Raw genomic sequence first — 10,134 nt, forward strand, 5'->3', positions numbered from 1 at the left:
TGTCAGAGCAAAAACCAAGCCATGAGGACGAAGGAATTGTCCGTAGAGCTCCAAGACAGGATTGTGTCGAAGGGTACCAAAACATTTCTGCAGTATTGAAGATCCCCAAGAACGGTGGTCTCCCATCATTCTTAAATGGAAGAAGTTTGGAACCACCAAGACTCCCCCTAGAGCTGGCCGCCCAGCCAAACTGAGCAATCTGGGGAGAAGGGCCTTGGTCAGGGAGGTTACCAAGAACCCAAGGGTCATTCTGGGAGACTAGAATAGGAGAAACTCCCCCAATAAAGGTGTGCCAAACCTGTAGTGTCTTACCCAAGAAGATTCAATGTTGTAATTGCTGCCAAATGTGTGTTGTGATGTTGCTATCATTAATATAGTAACGGCAATTCATCAAATAATATAATGTTCAATTATTACGCAATTGTATCCTATAACAATAAATTAAGTAGTAACCTGGGGCAAACCTGGAAAAGTATATTTAACGAGTTACTGAATTAATTCAAATATCTCAATATACTATCTATCATCCATCAATCATTTGCTCCTATTTCAGTCTCATTCTGAACGTCGTAATATCCTATAAATCTGCACAATCCCTAGTCTCCATGATGAATCAGCTTACACAAATTGACTTATTTATTTACTAACTGATGAAGTAATTACACAGTATAGTGTTGAATATTAACATAATGCAAAGAAAGGTCCCTAGTGGACTAACCCGATGTGACGGCTGGTTACACAATGAATGGGGGTGGGGAACGAAAGAGTGGGAGAGAGACAGAGGAATTCAACTATCGTATATACAGTTGAATAATACGCTCATCGTAAATATAAAAATTTAGCTCCCTAACAACCGCTCATTCGGATTTAGAAATGCAACACATATTTACGCTTGTATGTCTTCGTCGTGTCGCTCTGTTGAAAACGCCAGTCTGTGGAGTTAGTCAACAGAAAGTCTCTGGTTGTCCACCAGAGGTCACCATGTAATTTGTAGTTGTAGTAGGTTGGTCTCGGAGCGTCTGTTAGATCGGTTCATCCAGAGGTGTACCGCATGGTGTTCTCAGCGGGCCTCGTCTAAACTCTGTTTGTTTGGAATAGAATAGATACCCTAGACATACCTATAGTGGTGAGAGGAAATTGTTCTTTGTCTCTTGTATTCGTCGAGTTTCCTAGGCTAACAGTGCATAAACAGCTGCAGACTAAATGTTCCTGTGTAGTCTTCTACGAGAGAGAGTTTCAGAGGGTCTTACCATTTTCTGGTATTATAGTTTCAAACAATTTTGCCATATCCAGCTTGCGCTGTACTTTGGCTGGTCTTCTCAGTCGTGTAGCCACCTCTTCACGCTGTCTGGTCTGGAAGAGATTTTCTTCTTCTCTGTTGAAAGTTTAACCTGTTAGGGTATAGGGGGCAGTATTTTCACGGCTGGATAAAAATGTTTACCCGATTTAATCTGGTTACTAATCCTACCCAGTAACTAGAATATGCATATACTTATTATATATGGATAGAAAACACCCTAAAGTTTCAAAAACTGTTTGAATGGTGTCTGTGAGTATAACAGAACTCATTTGGCAGGCAAAACCCTGAGACAGATTCTGACAGGAAGTGGATACCTGATGTGTTGAATTGACTTTAAGCCTATGCCATTGAAAAACAAAGGGGCTGAGGAATGTTTTGGCACTTCCTATGGTTCCACTAGATGTCACCAGCCTTTACAAAGTGTTTTGAGTCTTATACTGTGAGATCTGACCGAACAAGAGCCATGGAACGGTGATGACCCATTAGACACCTGATGCGCAAGTTCATGTTGGGTACTCTCGTTCCGAAATGTTTTAAAAGAGAACCCAATCGTCCGCCTTGAATTTTATTCATGTTCTGGTTAAAAAAGGCACTAATGATTTATGCGATACAACGTTTGACATGTTTGAACGAACGTAAATATATTTTTTCCGTTCGTGAAGTGAAGTGAAGTCCGGCTGGCTTAGATCATGTGCTAACAACACGGAGCTTTTTGGACATAAATTATGAGCTTTTTTGAACAAAACTACATTCGTTATGGACCTGGGATTCCTGGAAGTGACATCTGATGAAGACAATCAAAAGGTAATGGATTATTTACATAGTATTTTCGATTTTAGATCTCTCCAACATGGCGGTTAGTCTGTATCGCAATGTGTATTTTTCTGGGCACAGTGCTCAGATTATTGCAAAGTGTGATTTCCCAGTAAGGTTATTTTTAAATCTGGCAAGTCGATTGCGTTCAAGAGATGTAAATCTATAATTCTTTGAATGACAATATAACCAATGTTTTCTAATATTAATTAATTATTTTGTTGTCATGACTTGACTGCCGGTTATTGGAGGGAAACGATTTCCTGAACATCAACGCCATAGTAAAACGCTGTTTTTGGATATAAATATGAACTTGATAGAACTAAAAATGCATGCATTGTCTAACATAATGTCCTAGGAGTGTCATCTGATGGAGATTGTAAAAGGTTAGTGCATAATTTTAGCTGATTTTATGGTTTTGGTGACGCCTGTCTTTGAATCGACAATACATTACACACAGCTATTGTCAATGTACTCTCCTAACATAACCTAACTTTATGCTTTCGCCGTAAAACCTTTTTGAAATCGGACAACGTGGTTAGATTAAGGAGATGTTTATCTTTCAAAGGGTGTAAGTTAGTTGTATGTTTGAGAAATTTGAATTTTGACATTTATTTGGTTTCAAATTTGCCGCTCTTGAAATGCACCTGCTCTTGATAGGGTGCGCCACGGGTGGCACGCTAACGTCCCACATAGCCCCAAGAAGTTAAGAGTTTCTAACCATTTCGTACCTTTCAGCTCACGTTGTCGGTGACTCTGGTCTGGTGGAGTCTAACTATATTTTGTCATACTATTCAGGTCTGTCCACAAACAATTTGAGCTTCTACTTTTAAAAATCCACCTTTCCAGAAACTAGTCTCTCACCGTTGCTGCTTGTTATAGACCCCCTTCAGCCCCCAGCTGTGCCCTGGACACCATATGTGAATTGATTGCCCCCCATCTAATTTCAGAGTTCGTACTGTTAGGTGACCTAAACTGGGATATGCTTAACCTGTTGGGGATAGGGGGCAGTATTTGCACGGCCGGATAAAAAACGTACCCAATTTAATCTGGTTACTACTCCTGCCCAGTAACTAGAATATGCATATAATTATTGGCTTTGGATAGAAAACACCCTAAAGTTTCTAAAACTGTTTGAATGGTGTCTGTGACTATAAGAGAACTCATATGGCAGGCAAAAACCTGACAAGATTCCTTACAGGAAGTGGCCTGTCTGACCATTTCTTGCCCTCCTTGATAATCTCTATCCAAAACAGGGGATCTCTGCTGTTACGTGACACTTCCTACGGCTCCCATAGACTCTCAGAAGGCGGGAAAAAGCTGAATGATGTAATTCCAGGTGCTGGCTGAAACACATTAGCGCTTTTGGCAAGTGCTCTATCAGAGGGCCATCAGAATGAGGCTTGTGCATGAGGGGATCCCATGCTTTTACTTTCGCTCTCTTTGTATTAAAAAACGATTTCCCGTTGGGAATATTATCGCTTTTTTATGAGAGAAATTGCATAAATATTGATTTTAAACAGCGGTTGACATGATTCGAAGTACGGTAATGGAATATTTAGATTTTTTTTGTCACGAAATGCGTCGTGCTCGTCACCCTTATTTACCCTTTCGGATAGTGTCTTGAACGCACGAACAAAACGCCGCTATTTGGATATAACAATGGATTATTTGGGACCAAACCAACATTTGTTGTAGAAGTCCTGGGAGTGCATTCTGACGAAGAACAGCAAAGGTAATAACATTTTTCTTATAGTAAATCTGACTTTGGTGAGTGCTAAACTTGCTGGGTGTCTAAATAGCTAGCCCTGTGATGCCGGGCTATCTACTTAGAATATTGCAAAATGTGCTTTCACCGAAAAGCTATTTTAAAATCGGACATAGCGAGTGCATATAGGAGTTCTGTATCTATAATTCTTAAAATAATTGTTATGTTTTTTGTGAACGTTTATCGTGAGTAATTTAGTAAATTCACCGGAAGTGTTCGGTGGGAATGCTAGTCAGATGCTAGTCACCTGCTAATGTAAAAAGCTGTTTTTTGATATAAATATGAACTTGATTGAACAGACGTGCATGTATTGTATAACATAATGTCCTAAGATTGTCATCTGATGAAGATCATCAAAGGTTAGTGCTGCATTTAGCTGTGGTTTATTTGACATTATATGCTAGCTTGAAAAATGGGTGTCTGATTATTTCTGGCTGGGTACTCTGCTGACATAATCTAATGTTTTGCTTTCGTTGTAAAGCCTTTTTGAAATCGGACAGTGTGGTTAAATTAACGAGAGTCTTGTCTTTAGAATGGTGTAAAATAGTCATATGTTTGAGAAATTGAAGTAATAACATTTCTAAGGTATTTGAATAACGCGCCACGGGATTCAACTGGCTGTTGAGTAGGTGGGACGCAAGCGTCCAACCTAGCCCAGAGAGGTTAATACCTCGGCCGTCCTAAATTCTAAGATAGATGTCCTCAATCTTACACATGATCAAGGAACCTACCAGGTACAACCCTAAATCTGTAACCATGGGCACCCTCTTAGATATCATCCTGACCATCTTGCCCTCTAAATACACATCTGCTGTCTTCAACCAGGATCTCAGCGATCACTGCTTCACTGCCTGCATGCGTAATGGGTCTGCAGTCAAACGACCACCCCTAATCACTGTCAAACGCTCCATAAAGCACTTTCTAATCAACCTGGCCCGGGTATACTGCAAGGATATTGACCTCATACCATCAGTAGAGGATGCCTGGTTGCACTTTAAAAGTGCTTTCCTCGCCATCTTACATAAGCATGACCGTTTCAAAAAATGTAGAACTAAGAACAGATATAGCCCTTGGTTCACCCCAGACTTGACTGCCCTTGACCAGCAAATAAACATCCTGTGGCGTTCTGCATTAGCATCGAATAGACCCCGCGATATGCAACTTTACAGGGAAGTCAGAAACCTATATATCTGTCAGTTAGGAAAGCTAAGGCTAGCTTTCTCAAACAGAAATGTTCATCCTGTTGCACTAAATCCCAAAACATTTGGAACACTTTAACCTGTTGTGATATAGGGGGCAGTATTTTCACGGCCGGATAAAAACCATACCCGATTTAATCTGGTTACTACTCCTGCCCAGAAACTAAAATATGCATATAATTAGTGGATTTGGATAGAAAACTCTGAAGTTTCTAAAACTGTTTGAATGGCATCTGTGAGTATAACAGAACTCATATTGCAGGCCAAAACCTGAGAATATTCCATACAGGAAGTGCCCTGTCTGACAATTTGTTGTCCTTCTGTTGCATCTCTATCGAAAATACAGCATCTGTGCTGTAACGTGACACTTTCTAAGGCTTCCATTGGCTCTCTAAAGCCGCCAGAAAGTGGAATGGGGTGTCTGCTGTCTCTGGGCAAAGTACAGCAGCTCTGTTTGTAAGTGTTCCGCCTGGGAACAGTGAGACTGAGATGCACATTCGAGAATTCTCCATGTTTTTCTTTCTCTCTCTGAAAGAATACAACGTTGCCCGGTTGGAATATTATCGCTCTTTTATGAGAAAAGTAGCATAGAAATTGATTTTAAACAGCGTTTGACATGCTTCTAATGTAATGGAATATTTTGAAATGTTTTATCACGAAATGCGCTCGCGCGTTACCCTTCGGATAGTGACCTGAACGCACGAACAAAACGGCGGTATTTGGATATAACTATGGATTATTTGGAACCAAAACAACATGTTGTTGAAGTAGAAGTCCTGGAAGTGCATTCTGACAAAGAACAGCAAAGGTAATCCAATTTTTCTAATAGTAATTCTGAGTATAGGTTGTCCCAAACTTGGTGAGTGTCAAATTAGCTAGCCGTGATGGCCGAGCTATGTACTCAGAATATTGCAAAATGTGCTTTCGTCGAAAAGCTATTTTAAAATCGGACATAGCGATTGCAAAAAGGAGTTCTGTATCTGTAATTCTTAAAATAGTTATGTATTTTGTCAACGTTTATCGTGAGTAATTTAGTAAATTCACTGGAAGTTTTCGGTGGGTATGCTAGTTCTGAACATCACATGCTAATGTAAAAAGCTGGTTTTTGATATAAATATGACCTTGATTGAACAAAACATGCATATATTGTATAACATAATGTCCTAGGAGTGTCATCTGATGAAGATCATCAAAGGTTAGTGCTGCATTTAGCTGTGGTTTGGGTATTTGTGATGCATGCTAGTTGCTTGGAAATGGCTGTGTGGTTTTTTGTGTCTATGTACTCTCCTAACATAATCTGTTTTCCTTTCGCTGTAAAGCCTTTTGGAAATCGGACAACGTGGTTTGATTCAGGAGAAGTGTATCTATAAAATGGTGTAAAATAGTCCTATGTTTGAGAACTTTGAATTATGACATTTTGTGGTTTTAAATTTGGCGCTCTGATTTGTCACTGGCTGTTGAATAGTGTGGGACGATTTTGTCCCACCTCCCCTAGAGAGGTTAAAGTCCATGGAGAATAAGAGCACCTCTTCCCACTGCGCTGAGACTAGGAAATACTGTCACCACCGAAAAATCTACGATAATTGATCATTTCAATAAGCATTTTTCTACTGCTGTCCATGCTTTCAACCTGGCTACCCCTACCACGGCAACATCTCAGCACCCCCTGCAGCAACTTGCCCAATCCCCTCCCCCCCGCTTCTCCTTCACCCAAATCCAGATAGCTGATGTTCTGAAAGAGCTGCAAAATCTGGATCCCTACAAATCAGCTGGTCTGGACAATCTGGACCCTCTCTTTCTAAAATTATCCACAGAAATTGTTGCAACCCCTATTACTAGCCTGTTCAACCTCTTTCGTATCGTCTGAGATCCCTAAAGATTGGAAAGCTGCCGCGGTCATCCCCCTCTTCAAAGTGGGAGACACTCTAGACCCAAACTGTTATAGACCTATATCCATCCTGCCCTGCCTTTCTAAAATCTTCGGAAGCCAAGTTATCAAACAGATCACCGACCATTTCGAATCCGTCCGTACATTCTCCACTATGCAGTCTGGTTTCCGAGCTGGTCATGGGTGCACCTCAGCCACGCTCAAGGTCCTAAAAGATATCAAAACCGCCATCAATAAAAGACAGTACTGTGCAGCCATCTTCATCGACCTGACCAATGCTTTCAACTCTGTCAATCGCGGCATTCTTATCGGCAAACTCAATAGCCTTGGTTTCTCAAATTATTGCCTCGCCTGGTTCACCAAGTACTTCTCAGATAGAGTTCAGTGTGTCAAATCGGAGGGCCTGTTGTCCGGACCTCTGGCAGTCTCTATGGGGGTGCCACAGGATTCGATTCTCGGGCCGACTCGTTTCTCTGTATATATCAATGATGTCGCTCTTGCTGCTGGTGATTCTCTCATCCACCTCTACACAGACGATACCATTCTGTATACATCTGGCCCTTCTTTGGACACTGTGTTAACAAACCTCCAAGCGAGCTTCTATGCCATACAACACTCCTTCCATGTCCTCCAACTGCTTTTAAATGCTAGTAAAACTAAATGCATCCTCTTCAACCGATTGTTGCCCGCCCGACTAGCATCACTTCTCTGGACGGTTCTAACTAAGAATATCTGGACAACTACAAATACCTAGGTGTCTGGTTAGACTGTACACTCTCCTTCCAGACTCACATTAAGCATCTCCAATGAAAAATGAAATCCAGAATCGGCTTCCTATTTCGCAACAAAGCCTCCTTCACTCATGCTGCCTAACATAGTCAGTTTTACGAGGGTATCTTACCGATCCTCGACTTCGACGATGTCATTTACAAAATAGCCTCCAACACTCTACTCAGCAAATTGGATGTAGTCTATCACAGTCCCATCCGTTTTGTCACCAAAGCCCCATATACTACCCACCACTGCGACCTGTATGCTCTTGTTTGTTGGCCCTCACTACATATTTGTCGCCAAACCCACTGGCTCCAGGTCATCTAATTCTTTGCTAGGTAAAGCCCCGCCTTATCTCAGCTCACTGGTCACCATAGCAACACCCACCCGTTGCACACGCTCCAGCAGGTATATTTCACTGGTCATCCCCAAAGCCAAAACTTCCATTGGACGCCTTTCCTTCCAGTTCTCTGCTGCCAATGACTGGAACGAATTGCAAAAATCACTGAAGCTGGAGTCTTATATCTCCCTTTCTAACTTTAAGCATCAGCTGTCAAAGCAGCTTACTGATCACTGTACCTGTACACAGCCAGTCTGTAAATATTACACCAAACTACCTCATCCGCATATTGTTATTTATCCTCTTGCTCTTTTGCACCCCAGTATCTGTACTTGCACATCATCATCTGCACATCCATCACTCCCGTGTTAATGCTACAATGTAATTATTTTGCCTCTATGGCCAATTTGTTGCCTTACCTCTCTACTCTACTACATTTGCACACACTGTACATAGATTTGTCTATTGTGTTATTGACTGTATGTTTGTCTATGTCTAACTCTGTGTTGTTGTTTTTGTCGCACTGCTTTGCTTTATCTTGGCCAGGTCACAGTTGTAAATGAGAACTTGTTCTCAACTGGCCTACCTGGTTAAATAAAGGTGAAATAAAATAAATGTGAAAAATGTTTACACGTTGGCTTACTGTCCGTATACTGGTCTGTAGAGATTCAAACCATTTCAATGCGTGGATGGTCCTCACGTTCTCTGGTCTAATGAAAATGTTGTTAGTGGTCCTTTTATGGCCTTGCCTTTGAGGATGGTTCCATCATGTTGCCACAATGTCTGTGCTCATGTGGGCGTGGTTACTGACTGGGTAGAACTTTATATTAAAAACTATTCTCTCATTTAGAAGGCTAAAATTACATTTCATCACAAATAGTTTCATATTTAATCATATAACTTCCACAACATTTAGATGTAAACTAGGATGTATACATTTGTAGTGTTATCTTTATTTGGTTATAACGTCCTTTGTGATATCACAAACAACTTATTTGACATGATTATTGTTTCGAGCGCCACCAACTGTTTCCCACATTATTTGTGTTAGGAATATTGTGTCATTATCCACGTTTGGATTTTGTAGTTTTGACGAGAGGAATCTCCTTGTAACAAAAGGATTATTTCCCCTCAATCCTGCAGAGCCCAAAGGCAGAGTTTCTGCAAGGTATTTACGACCGTCATAAAACTGACCAATTCCATCCCTCTCCCCCTCTGCGGGAGAGAGAGGGCGCTCTACAGCTGACCCACTGCAACCTGCTCCTTTGGATTCTCACAGAGTCGTGACAGGTGCTTCAACAAAGTATTGAGTAAAGGGTCTGAATAGTTATGTAAATGTGATATCCGTTTTTTTTTATAATTAATTAAGAAAACATTTCTAAAAACCTGTTTTTGCTTTGTTATAATGGGTTATTGTGTGTAGGGGGAAAAATTATTTTAGAATAAGGCTGTAACATAACAACATTTGTAAAAAGTCAAGGTGTCTGAATACTTTCTGAAGAGAATGTATGTGTCCATTATAATCTATGCAAGAATTGGAATGCATGATTTGTCACCAGAACTTGAAAACATGTGAATACAACAGTAAATACATTATACTCCATACATACAGTAGAAACGACAACATGATATAGAGAAAGAAGGCACTTACTTTGAATGCACACATATCCAAAGTTATTATTTGTAAGGAAAACAGCAATGAAGGCAATGCAGGCACCAGCCAGATAATGTGCCAGCGGGAAAAAGTTTGTGCAATGCCTGACTAGAGATCCACAATGTCTTCATACTTGATCTGGTGGAACACTGGGGAAGTGCTTGGGTTCTCGTTCGAAAATAATTTGAAATGAACAAGTTGAAACATATGCTATAGATAATTAGCAAGCAGCGTGCCTTGGTTTGAGGGCAGCACGGGTTAACTGTCCTGTTGCGTAGCAATCACATTTTGGAACAGTGAGTGCATTCTGACATCACGTGTCTTTTCGAGTGGGTGATTGTAGGTTGTAATCTCATTGATCAACCATTGTCTCAACCAAATATTACCCAATTGTACACGAT

At 40.7% G+C, this 10,134-nt stretch overlaps 1 long non-coding RNA gene across 1 annotated transcript; it reads right to left on the reverse strand.

Annotated features, from left to right (window-relative positions):
- Positions 1–618: 618 nt before the first annotated feature.
- LOC115161500 (uncharacterized) lies at positions 619–9,931 on the reverse strand. Its single transcript, XR_003869269.1, has 2 exons — positions 9,731–9,931; positions 619–1,391 (listed from the first exon to the last, which is right to left on the reverse strand). It is a non-coding gene; the product is annotated as an uncharacterized LOC115161500 (long non-coding RNA).
- Positions 9,932–10,134: the final 203 nt, after the last annotated feature.

Source organism: Salmo trutta, chromosome 24, assembly GCF_901001165.1.
Source record: "Salmo trutta chromosome 24, fSalTru1.1, whole genome shotgun sequence".
Lineage (NCBI taxonomy): Eukaryota > Metazoa > Chordata > Actinopteri > Salmoniformes > Salmonidae > Salmo > Salmo trutta.